The 12,261-nt window shown below is 46.6% G+C and overlaps 1 long non-coding RNA gene across 2 annotated transcripts; it reads left to right on the plus strand.

Annotated features, from left to right (window-relative positions):
• Nucleotides 1–1,522: 1,522 nt before the first annotated feature.
• LOC139683871 (uncharacterized) lies at nt 1,523–9,528 on the plus strand. 2 transcript variants are annotated; one of them, XR_011699820.1, is made up of 3 exons: nt 1,612–1,720; nt 7,519–9,209; nt 9,514–9,528. It is a non-coding gene; the product is annotated as an uncharacterized lncRNA (long non-coding RNA). The 2 variants fall into 2 exon arrangements; XR_011699819.1 differs by lacking the exon at nt 9,514–9,528 and having other exon boundaries at nt 1,523–1,720; nt 7,519–8,523.
• The last annotated feature ends 2,733 nt before the right edge of the window (nt 9,529–12,261 follow it).

Genomic DNA, 12,261 nt, shown 5'->3' on the forward strand with positions numbered 1-12,261 from the left:
CAGAAATCTGGGAATGTCAGTTATGGAAACACTGAGGGAGGATCAAAAAATGAAACATGGAGAGAGCACAGAATTGTTGAGGTTGGAAAAGACCTCCAAGGTCATCCAGTCCAACCTTGGGATCCATCCCCACCTTGTCCCTCAGTGCCATGTCCAGGTGTTCCTTGGACACTTTCATGGATGGGGCAGCCACAAGGATGGATTTAGGCTGGAAAAGCTCTCCAAGGTCACAGAGTCCACCCTGTGCCCCATCCCCACCTTGTCACCCAGTGTCACATCAAGGACACTTTCATGGATGGGGCAGCCAGAAGGATGGATTTAGGCTGGAAAAGCCCTCCAAGGTATTGAGTCCAACCTGTACCCCGTCCCCACCTTGTCACCCAGTGCCACATCCAGGTGTTCCTTGGACACCTCCAGGAATGGGGGAGGATTTATCCAAGGATGGATTTAGGCTGGAAAAGCCCTCCAAGGTCACCAAGTCCATTTTGTGTCCCATCCCCACCTTGTCACTCAGTGCCATGTCCAGGCATTCCTTGGACACCTCCAGGGGTGGGGACTCCAAACCTCCCTGGGCAGCCCCTTCCGAGGCCTCCCAACCCTTTCCAAGAAGATCATGGAAACCCAACCCCTTCCTCTCAGTCCCCTCAGCTCTGCCTGGGGGTCAAATCCAGAATAGCTTCACTTGACTTTTATTTGGAAACAAACCACTCCAGTTGGGGTTTGGTGTCCCCAATGTTTGTGTGTGATGTTTGTCTGCCATAACCACAGAAAAATAATCATCATATCCAAAGTTCTCATGAAGTTTCTGGTTAGGAATGAAGGAAACTGCTGAGAGATCTCTCTTCCTATTTATGCTTTTGTATCTCTGTCTCCATAAAAAGGTTTTTAAATCCACTGAGGTTCTCAAAAAAAAAAAAAAACCAACAAAAAAAAACCCCAAAAAACCAAACCAAACAACCCAATCCTTGCCATTCTTGAGCCTCTTTTATCTTGTTTTAGATCAAAACACCTTTATATTCTCTACATGCAGCCAAAAATATGTGGGTTTTTTTTTTTCCTCAAATGATGCCACCTGGACAACAACTCTGTGTCCAGCTGGAGCTCCTGAATGGTGGCAAAAGGAGGATTAGGAGAATCCAATTATTTCTGACTCTCCCTTCCTTGTGCTTCCTCGGGTGACAATGAACATCCAATGGATTCATTGGATTAAGCCCCAGCGTAGGAAGCTCCTTAGATGGATGTTCAAAGGGAAACCAAAGACCTTTCCCCACCAAAGAAAAAATTTGCACTTTTCCCAACACTTCCCAACTCTAAATTTCAATTTCTTCTGCAGAACAGAAAATATTTCTCCTCAGGAAACCAAACTCAGGTTGAAATGTTGCTTAAGAGAAGACCTGATGCCTTTGCCCCACAAAGCCAACACTCCAAAAGTCAAACGAGGTCGACAAAGGGCCCCAGTCACAGAATTCATACAAAAACTATTTAGGGATTAAAGGAATACAGAGGGTGTGTTGCCCAGATTGAATGATGAGGAGCTGATTTACTAATCATTATTAATTATCAAGGCAATAATTACAATTAGAAGTAGCTTATACAGCAAAATTCGTGTCCCCAGAGTGTGTTGCACGTCCTGGAAGCTCTTGGGAGGAGTATAAAAACCCAGAGTTTCCTCCAGGTTCTCCAGCGACTTCTCCTCAGTCTGAGTTTCTCAGCCAGCCTGGTGAGTTCTGTGTCTTTAATTGCCTTTATGTTAATTGAGATGTCGTTGTCAGTGCTTGATTTGGGAAACAATTCTGTGTCAAACTCAGCAATGAGCAGCAACGTGGACTTGGGGATCTTAGAGGTGTTTTCCAACCCAAAGGATTCTGTGATTCTGTGATATCAGACTGGGAATTTCTGTGTCTTTAATTGCCTTTATATTAATTGAGATGTCACTGATAGTGTTTAATTAGGGAAAGAATTCAATGTCAAACTCAACAATGATCTGCAATATGGACTTGATGATCTTAGAGGTGTTTCCTACCCAAAGGATTCTGTGATTCTTTAATATCAGTTTTATTTTCCAACCCAAAGGATTCTGTGACATCAGACTGGGAATTTCTGTGTCTTTAATTGCCTTTATATTAATTGAGATGTCACTGATAGCCTTTAATTAGGGAAAGAATTCGATGTCAAACTCAGCAATGATCAGTAATGTGGACTTGGTGATCTCAGAGATCTTTTCCAACCCAAAGGATTCTGTGATTCTTTAATTTCAGTTTTATTTTCCAACCCAAGTGTTTTTGTGACTCTGTAATATCAGACTGGGAATTTCTGTGTCTTTATTTGCCTTTATATTAATTGAGATGTCACTGATAGTGTTTAATTAGGGAAGGAATTCAATGTCAATAATCAGCAATGAGCAGCAATGTGGACTTGGGGATCTTAGAGGTGTTTTCCAACCCAAAGGATTCTGTGATTCTGTGACATCAGTTTTATTTTCCAACCTAATTGTTTCTCTGATTCTGTGATATCAGACTGGGAATTTCTGTGTCTTTAATTACCTTTATATTAATTGAGATGTCACTGATAGTGTTTAATTGGGGAAACAATTCAAACTCAACAATAATCTGCAATATGGACTTGATGATCTCAGAGATCTTTTCCAACCCAAAGGATTCTGTGATTCTTTAATATCAGTTTTATTTCCCAACCCAAAGGATTCTGTGATATCAGACTGGGAATTTCTCTGTCTTTAATTGCCTTTATATTAATTGAGATGTCACTGATAGTGTTTAATTGGGGAAACAATGTCAAACTCAGCAATGATCAGTGATGTGGACTTGATGATCTCAGAGATCTTTTCCAACCTCAAATGACTCTGTGATTCTTTAATATCAGTTTTATTTTCCAACCCAAGTGTTTTTGTGACTCTGTGATATCAGACTGGGAATTTCTGTGTCTTTAATTGCCTTTATATTAATTGAGATGTCACTGATAGTGTTTAATTAGGGAAAGAATTCAATGTCAAACTCAACAATGACCAGCAATATGGACTTGATGATCTCAGAGATCTTTTCCAACCTCAAATGATTCTGTGATTCTTTAATATCAGTTTTATTTCCCAACCCAAAGGATTCTGTGATATCAGACTGGGAATTTCAGTGTCTTTAATTACCTTTATATTAATTGAGATGTCACTGATAATGTTTAATTAGGGAAGGAATTCAATGTCAAACTCAGCAATGACCAGCAATATGGACGATGATCTCAGAGATCTTTTCCAACCTCAAATGACTCTGTGATTCTTTAATATCAGTTTTATTTCGCAACCCAAGTGTTTTTGTGACTCTGTGATATCAGACTGGGAATTTCTCTGTCTTTAATTGCCTTTATATTAATTGAGATGTCACTGATAGTGTTTAATTAGGGAAGGAATTCAATGTCAAACTCAACAATGATCTGCAATATGGACTTGATGATCTCAGAGATCTTTTCCAACCCAAAGGATTCTGTGATTCTTTAATATCAGTTTTATTTTCCAACCCAAAGGATTCTGTGATATCAGACTGGGAATTTCTCTGTCTTTAATTACCTTTATATTAATTGAGATGTCACTGATAGTGTTTAATTAGGGAAGGAATTCAATGTCAAACTCAGCAATGAGCAGCAATATGGACTTGATGATCTCAGAGATCTTTTCCAACCTCAAATAACTCAGTGATTCTTTAATATCAGTTTTATTTTCCAACCCAAGTGTTTTTGTGACTCTGTAATATCAGACTGGGAATTTCAGTGTCTTTAATTACCTTTATATTAATTGAGATGTCACTGATAGTGTTTAATTGGAGAAACAATGTCAAACTCAGCAATGAGCAGCAATGTGGACTTGATGATCTCAGAGATCTTTTCCAACCTCAAATGATTCTGTGATTCTTTAATATCAGTTTTATTTTTCAACCCAAGTGTTTTTGTGACTCTGTAATATCAGACTGGGAATTTCTGTGTCTTTATTTGCCTTTATATTAATTGAGATGTCACTGATAGTGTTTAATTAGGGAAGGAATTCAATGTCAAACTCAACAATGACCAGCAGTGTGGACTTGATGAGCTCAGAGATCTTTTCCAACCTCAAATGATTCTGTGATTCTGTGACATCAGTTTTATTTTCCAACCTAATTGTTTCTCTGATTCTGTGATATCAGACTGGGAATTTCTCTGTCTTTAATTGCTTTTATATTAATTGAGATGTCACTGACAGCCTTTAATTAGGGAAAGAATTCAATGTCAATAATCAGCAATGATAAGCCAGGTGGACTCCAAGGTGTTTCCCCAACACTTCAGGTGTTTTCCAACCTAAATTATTCTGTAACATGAGTTTGGGTTTGTTTCTTAGATAATTAAGCTTTTCATAGTCATTGACAGTAATTATTTGTAGATGCAGATCTTAAAATGTGAACCACAGAGGGAAAGTGGCAATTAAATCCTGACTGTTTGATGAGGAGGTTACAACTCAACAACTCCCAGCTTGGCTTTGGGTCAGGGTGGAGTAAAGTTGGAGCAAAGATCTCTCCTCGAGTTGTTCTCACCTTTATAAGCCAATAATTCCTTCCATTATTAGTGGGGTCATCAGGGTGATTGTGGAAAGACTCAGAGCTGCACAGACAGTTGAATTTTACTCCTCTGTCTGTGCTGCAGGTTTGTCTCCATCCCAAAAGGGGTTTCACCACAGCAGAAACTTTGGGCAGTGCCAGAGTTTGGTGGAAACACATTGAGAAAAATGCAGGAGAGGGACAAACCTGAGCCTTTCTAAACTCTTGTTTTACCCTTTTTTCATGCTCCTGAAGGACACCAGAGCAAGATTTGGTGCTCTCTGACATTTGGGACATTTACACTTATGATTTCTGTGCTGCTGCAGGTTTGTCTCCATCCCAAAAGGTGTCTCACCACAGCCCATGAGCAGTAGATGCTCCTCACTTGGATCAGTTCAATATTGTCCTTTACCACCACCATATGTGTGTCATAACCCAACAAAATCTTGAAGATGAGCAACTTCCAAACCCAAAGGGAGTTTGGTTTTGCTCTCCATGATTCCCAGCATTGCCAGAGCAGCACAAAACGCTTTGGGAAGTGCCAGAGTTTGGTGGAAACACATTGAGAAAAATGCAGGAGAGGGACAAACCTGAGTCTTTCTCAACTCTTCCTTCACTGCTTTTCATGCCCCCTGAAGGACACCAGAGCAAGATTTGGTGTCCTCTGGTATTTGGGGCATTTGCACTTATGATTTCTGTGCTGCTGCAGGTTTGTCTCCCTCCCAAAAGGGGTTTCAACCACAGCCCATGAGCAGTAGATGCTCCTCAATTGGATCAGTTCAACGTTGTCCATTCATTGCTGTCTTTGGCTGAGGGTTTGTCCTCCTGCAGAACCTCTGATTGTCTTTCCATACTTTTAAAATTTATAGTCATTCAAATATCTGAATTTTTAGACAGTTGATGAATTGTGAGCCTGGATTTCCTCAGGCACTTGGATCAGTTCAATATTGTCCTTTCCCACCACCATAAGTCCATCATAACCCAACAAAATCTTGAAGATGAGCAACTTTCAAACCCAAAGGCAGTTTGGTTTTGCTCTCCATGATTCCCAGCATTGCCAGAGCAGCACAAAACACTTTGGGCAGTGCCAGAGTTTGGTGGAAACACATTGAGAAAAATGCAGGAGAGGGACAAACCTGAGCCTTTCTAAACTCTTGTTTTACCCTTTTTTCATGTCCATGAAGGACACCAGAGCAAGATTTGGTGCTCTCTGGTATCTGGAGCATTTGCACTTATGATTTCTGTGCTGCTGCAGGTTTGTCTCCATCCCAAAAGGTGTCTCACCACAGCCCATGAGCAGTAGATGCTCCTCACTTGGATCAGTTCAATATTGTCCTTTCCCACCATCATAAGTCCATCATAACCCAACTAATCTTGAAGATGAGCAACTTCCAAACCCAAAGGGAGTTTGGTTTTGCTCTCCATGATTCCCAGCATTGCCAGAGCAGCACAAAACACTTTGGGCAGTGCCAGAGTTTGGTGGAAACACATTGAGAAAAATGCAGGAGAGGGACAAACCTGAGTCTTTCTCATCTCTTCCTTCACTGCTTTTCATGCCCCCTGAAGGACACCAGAGCAAGATTTGGTGCTCTCTGGTATTTGGAGCATTTACACTTATGATTTCTGTGCTGCTGCAGGTTTGTCTCCATCCCAAAAGGTGTCTCACCACAGCCCATGAGCAGTAGATGCTCCTCACTTGGATCAGTTCAACACTGTCCATTCTTTGCTGTCTTTGGCTGAGGGTTTGTCCTCCTGCAGAACCTCTGATTGTCTTTCCATACTTTTAAAATTTATAGTCATTAAATGTCTGAATTTTTAGACAGTTGATGAATTGTGAGCCTGGATTTCCTCAGGCACTTGGATCAGTTCAATATTGTCCTTTACCACCACCATAAGTCCATCATAACCCAACAAAATCTTGAAGATGAGCAACTTCCAAACCCAAAGGGAGTTTGGTTTTGCTCTCCATGATTCCCAGCATTGCCAGAGCAGCACAAAACACTTTGGGCAGTGCCAGAGTTTGGTGGAAACACATTGAGAAAAATGCAGGAGAGGGACAAACCTGAGTCTTTCTAAACTCTTCCTTCACTGCTTTTCATGCCCCCTGAAGGACACCAGAGCAAGATTTGGTGCCCTCTGGTATTTGGGGCATTTGCACTTATGCTTTCTGTGCTTCTGTAGGTTTGTCTCCATCCCAAAAGGTGTTTCACCACAGCCCATGAGCAGTAGATGCTCCTCAATTGGACCAATTCAATATTGTCCTTTCCCACCACCATAAGTCCAACAAAACCCAACAAAATCTTGAAGATGAGCAACTTCCAAACCCAGAGGGAGTTTGGTTTTGCTCTCCATGATTCCCAGCATTGCCAGAGCAGCACAAAACACTTTGGGCAGTGCCAGAGTTTGGTGGAAACACATTGAGAAAAATGCAGGAGAGGGACAAACCTGAGCCTTTCTAAACTCTTGTTTTACCCTTTTTTCATGTCCATGAAGGACACCAGGGAAAGATTTGGTGCTCTCTGGTATCTGGAGCATTTGCACTTATGATTTCTGTGCTGCTGCAGGTTTGTCTCCATCCCAAAAGGTGTCTCACCACAGCCCATGAGCAGTAGATGCTCCTCAATTGGACCAATTCAATATTGTCCTTTCCCAGCACCATAAGTCCATCATAACCCAACAAAATCTTGAAGATGAGCAACTTCCAAACCCAAAGGCAGTTTGGTTTTGCTCTCCATGATTCCCAGCATTGCCAGAGCAGCACAAAACACTTTGGGCAGTGCCAGAGTTTGGTGGAAACACATTGAGAAAAATGCAGGAGAGGGACAAACCTGAGTCTTTCTCAACTCTTCCTTCACTGCTTTTCATGCCCCCTGAAGGACACCAGAGCAAGATTTGGTGTCCTCTGGTTTCTGGAGCATTTACACTCATGATTTCTGTGCTGCTGCAGGTCTATCTCCATCCCCAAAGATGTCTTCAGGAGCCATGATGAGCAGTGGCTGCTCCAACCCCTGTGACGTGATCTGCCCTCAGCCTTGGGCGAACGCCTGGAACGAGCTCTGTCTGACCTCCTGCCGGGACTCCCGAGCCATTGTCTACCCTCCTCCTGTGTCCATCGTCTTCCCAGGCCCCATCATGGCCTCCTGCCCCCAGGAGAGCATCGTGGGCACCACAGAGCCAATATTCCCTCGGGGCTCTGGGAGCTCAGGGGGCTTTTTGGGGGGTTCTTATGGTGGAGGAAGTTCCATTGAAGGAATGGGTGGCTCTTATGGAGGCAGCTCCATGGGGGGAATTGGTGGCTCTTATGGGGGCAGCTCCATGGGGGGAATTGGTGGATCTTATGGGGGTGGTTCAATGGGGGGAATTGGTGGCTCTTATGGTGGCAGCTCCATGGGGGGATTTGGTGGATCTTATGGAGGGGGCAGCTCCATGGGGGGCTCCTATGGAGGGGGTAGATCCTTTGGCATCGGGGGCTGCTATGGAGGGAACAGGTATTCTGGGAGCTCCTATGGAGGCAGAAGGTCCTTTGGCTCCAGCTCCTCTGGTGGTGGCTTCAGGGGCTCCTTTGGAGGAGGCAGCTCCTATGGGGGCGGTTCCTTTGGAGGGGGCAGCTGCTATGGGGGGAGCAGCTCTGGCTACAGGAGGTTTAGGAGAGGAAGTGGAGGAAACTGTGGCTACTGAGGTGCCAACTTGTGCCAGCCCAGCAGCCCCTGAGCTGCTCTGAGCTCCTGGAGAAGCTTCAACCCTGTCCTGGTCCACGTGGAGCTGCAGCACTTCCCAAATCCTTGGGCAACACCCTCTGTGCTCCGTGGGACTGAACCCCCCAAACCTTCCCCATGGGACTGAACTCCCCAAACCTCCCCTGTGAGACTGAACCCCCCAAACCTCCCCATGGGACTGAACTCCCCAAATCTCCCCTGTGTTTCCCTCTCAGTAAACTTCTGTTGCATTCAAACTCAATGTTCAGATTTTTCTTTGTAACTCCTCTTTTCAAGGGATATTTTTGTGTAATTCAGCAATTGAGAAAGATTTGAGGGTTCTGGAGGAGAATCAGGATCTTGGGAGTCCTGGAGGAGAATCAGGATCTTGAGAGTCCTAAGGGAGAATGAAGATCTTGAGACTCCTGGGAGGGGAATCAGAATCTTGGGAGTCTTGCAGGAGAATCAGGATCTTGAGGGTCCTGGAGAAGAACCAGACTCTTAAGGGTCTTAGAGGAGAATTAGGATCTTGAGAGTCCTGGAGGAGAATCAGGATCTTGAGGGTCCTGGAGGAGAATAAAGATCTTGGGAGTCCTGGAGGGGAACCAGGATCTCGAGGATCCTGGAGGAGAACCAGGCTTTTGAGAGTCCTTGAGGAGAAGAAGGATCTTGAGGATCTGGGAGGAGAATTAGAATCTTGAGGGTCCTGTAGGAGAATCAGGTTCTTGAAGGCCCTGAAGGAGAATTAGGATTTGAGAGTCCTGGAGGAGAATCAGAATCTTGAGGGTCCTGGAGGAGAACAAGGATCTTGAGGGTCCTGGAGGAGAATCAGGTTCTTGAAGGCCCTGAAGGAGAATTAGGATTTGAGAGTCCTGGAGGAGAATCAGAATCTTGAGGGTCCTGGAGGAGAACAAGGATCTTGAGGGTCCTGGAGGGGCATCAGGTTCTTGAAGGCCCTGAAGGAGAATCAGGATTTGAGAGTCCTGGAGGAGAACAAGGATCTTGAGGATCTGGGAGGAGAACAAGGATCTTGAGGGTCTGGAGGAGAATCAGAATCTTGAGGGTCCTGGAGGAGAATCAGGTTCTTGAAGGCCCTGAAGGAGAATTAGGATTTGAGAGTCCTGGAGGAGAATCAGAATCTTGAGGGTCCTGGAGGAGAACAAGGATCTTGAGGGTCCTGGAGGGGCATCAGGATCTTGAGGGTCCTGGAGGGGCATCAGGATCTTGAGCTACTGGAGGGGCATCAGGATCTTGAGCTACTGGAGCAGAATCAAGCCCCTTTATGACTTTGCAGCAATAGCTTTGAGGGGAAGACCAGAAATTTTGCACCACATCCTTCTAATTAATAAATCCTAAATAACAGCATTTCATCTTGGTGTGACCTGGCAGAGAATCCAAGGGGTAAATCAGCTGATGCCTTCCTGGAAACACAACCCTGTGTCAGCCACTCCCCTCTCAATCCAGGAACAAGGGCAGTTTTCATTGGAACATGCCGGGTCCTGCCCTTTGGCCACCCCAACCCCTGCAGTGCTCCAGGCTGGGCACAGAGTGGCTGGAGAGGGACAGGCAGAGGGACCTGGGGGGACTGAGGGACAGGAAGCTCAACAGGAGCCAAGAGTGTGCCCAGGTGGCCAAGAAGGCCAATGGGATCCTGGCCTGGATCCAAACTAGCGTGGCCAGCAGGGTCAGGGCAGTGACCCTTCCCCTGGACTCTGCCTTGGGGAGGCCACACCTTGAGTGTTGTGTTCAGTTCTGGGCCCCTCAGTTGAGGAAAGAGATTGAGGGGCTGGAGCGGGGCCAGAGAAGAGCAACGAGGCTGGAGAAGGGACTGGAGGTGGCACTGAGTGTCCTCTGAAACACCTCGAGGGACAGAGAATCCACCATGTCTTGATCCAACCCTACTGTGATCACCAGCCCAGGGCACTCTGTGATCACCAGGGCTGGTGATCACAGTAGGGTTGGATCAAGGATTGATGATCTCCGAGGTCTCTTCCAACCCAACTGAGAAGAGCAACGAGGCTGGAGAAGGGACTGGAGGTGGCACTGAGTGTCCTCTTGAACACCTCCAGGGACAGCGAACCCACCAGGTCTTGATCCAACCCCACTGTGATCACCAGCCCAGGGCACAGAGTGCCAGAGTGATCCCAGTGGGGTTGGATCAAGGGTTGGATTTGATGATCTCAGAGGTCTCTTCCAACCCAACTGAGAAGAGCAACGAGGCTGGAGAAGGGACTGGAGCACAAGTGCTGTGGGGAGAGGCTGAGGGAGCTGGGGGGGCTCAGCCTGGAGAAGAGGAGGCTCAGAGGTGACCTCAGCACTGTCTGGAACTGCCTGAAGGGAAGTTCTGGCCAGGTGGGGGTTGGTCTCTTCTCCCAGGCGCTCAGCAATAGGACAAGGGGGCACGATGGGCTCAAGCTCTGCCAGGGGAAATTGAAGTTGGAGAGCAGAAAGAAATTCTTTGCAGAGAGAGTGCTCAGGGATTGGAATGGGCTGCCCAGAGAGGGGGTGGATTCCCCATCCCTGGAGGTTTTTCAGTTGAGCTTGGCCGTGGCACTGAGTGCCATGATCTGGTAAAGGGACTGGAGCTGGACCAAGGGTTGGACTTCGGTGATCTGGGAGGTCTTTTCCAACCCAATCCATTCTATGATTCTGTGATTCTAATCCTTTCTCCTGAAGGCCTCTGGGTTTCAGGTTCCTCTGAAGGAAACACTGAGGCTTTGGGATTCTGTGAACACAGAGCCTTCAGCTCTCCCTGTGCCTCTTCACTACTCTGAAGACACTTTCCCACAGCAACGTGACTCATCCCTCTGGATCTGGTGGGACGACTCTGCTGAGTAACCTGGACGTGTCCCTGTGAGACCTGACTGTGAAGAAGAGAAGAGGCAAAAATAGAGACAAAGATAATAATGGGATTTCTCACAGGGTGATTTCTTTAAGCCCTTGGCAATGCTCAGCTCTGCCAAGAAGAAGCTCAGGATTGCTGAGGTTGGAGAAGACCTCCAGGATCATCGAGTCCACCCTGTGCCCCATCCCCACCTTGTCACTCAGTGCCACCTCCAGGTGCTCCTTGGACACCTCCAGGGCTGGGGACTCCACCCCCTCCCTGGGCAGCCCCTTCCAAGGCCTCCCCACCCTTTCCACAAAGAAATTCCTCCTCATGTCCCACCTGCCCCTCCCCTGGCACAGCCTGAGGCCCTTTGCCCTTGGCCTGTCCCTGTTCCCTGGCAGAAGATCCCACCCTTTGCCCTTGGCCTGTCCCTGTTCCCTGGCAGAAGATCCCACCCTTGCCCTTGGCCTGTCCCTCTTCCCTGGCAGAAGATCCCACCCTTGCCCTGGATCCCTCAGGGATTGCAGAGCCAGAAGGTCCCCCCTGAGCCTCCTTTTCTCCAGGTTGAGCCCCCCCAGCTCCCTCAGGAGTTCTCCAGACCCTCCCCCTGCTTCTCCAACCCTGTTCCCATCCTTGGCCAAGCTCTAGCCCCTCAGTGTCTCTCTTAGAGAACCACAACAAGACTCTCATCTTTCCTCTTTGGTTTTCTTCCCACTTTCCACACCATGGGAACTCTCCTGGGTCTCTCCTCCCCTTCATGTCCATCCCTGGGGAGCTCCTGCTCACCAAACCTGTTTGGATCCCTCAGGGAATTGCAGAGCCACAAGGTCCCCCCTGGGAGAAGATCCCACCTTTGCCCTTGGCCTGTCCCTCTTCCCTGGCAGAAGATCCCACCCTTGCCCTGGATCCCTCAGGGATTGCAGAGCCAGAAGGTCCCCCCTGAGCCTCCTTTTCTCCAGGCTGAGCCCCCCCAGCTCCCTCAGCTGCTCCTCACAGGACTGACCCTCCAGCCCCTTCCCCTTCTCGAGCTTCTCCAGCAGTTCATATTCATTTAACTCTTCACATCATTTGTCAGTTCACCAGTTTGACATCCAAAATCCTTTACCCTCAGTGATTCTCTACAATTACTTCCTTATCCCTTGATTTTATGCATGGAAATAAATAAATA

The sequence above is a fragment of the Pithys albifrons genome, chromosome 30 (assembly GCF_047495875.1).
Source record: "Pithys albifrons albifrons isolate INPA30051 chromosome 30, PitAlb_v1, whole genome shotgun sequence".
Classification (NCBI taxonomy): Eukaryota; Metazoa; Chordata; class Aves; order Passeriformes; family Thamnophilidae; genus Pithys; species Pithys albifrons.